We start from the raw sequence: 857 nt of genomic DNA on the forward strand, positions 1-857 counted from the left end.
AAAAAATATCAAGCTTTTCTTCTCTTTCTGTCCGATAAATTACCGAACTGAATTCCAATAAGTTCGGACTTAAAAATAAATATATGCGTAGCTTTCGATTTTCTGAGGCAACAAAACGCAGTAAAAAACAAAAGATATAAATACAACAAATGTGAGTAAATGAGTTTAATCATGATCAGTCTGAATATATGTTTCATGAACATGTAGAGATGGGTTATTAATAAGCATTAGTTAATAATAAAAAGCAACACAAAAACAAATTTCTTTCTATATAAAATGACAATTTTGATATCAGCAATGGTAGCAATGGTAGATACTCGCCCTGGAATAAGGGTCTCTTAAACTCCCTGCAGGAATTTCAGAATAAAAATAGATCTACTACATTCTTGGGTTGTCTAAGCACACCCTAAAACTTCAAAGAGGAACTTTTACAAAATACATAAGAAATTTAGTCTGTGGAAAGACGACCACGCACACTACCACATCGTAAGCGACTACCACATTACGATAGAATAACCTTTAGAACCAATTCTTGGTTGCTTTAAATGCTACTACAGATATCAAAACAAATTCTACATCTTTGTTTATACTTCTCACTATGTACTCCTTATGTATGTTTAACATACTCATTATCACATGTTATTACAAGCTCTTTTTTTTCCATTCAACACCGTGAAGCCAAGTTATACAAAGCAATGTCTCAGATCAATGTAAGATAATCTCAGTTAAGGTTAAGGCGTTAAATGAAGGTATTAATAATAAAAATTGGGTCATTATCTAAATAATGAGTGATTACGATGATGAGAATGAAATAAATGATAGGAGCAACAGAAACACATAATAAATATTTACTATAA

The sequence above is a fragment of the Penaeus monodon genome, chromosome 21, assembly GCF_015228065.2.
Source record: "Penaeus monodon isolate SGIC_2016 chromosome 21, NSTDA_Pmon_1, whole genome shotgun sequence".
Lineage (NCBI taxonomy): Eukaryota > Metazoa > Arthropoda > Malacostraca > Decapoda > Penaeidae > Penaeus > Penaeus monodon.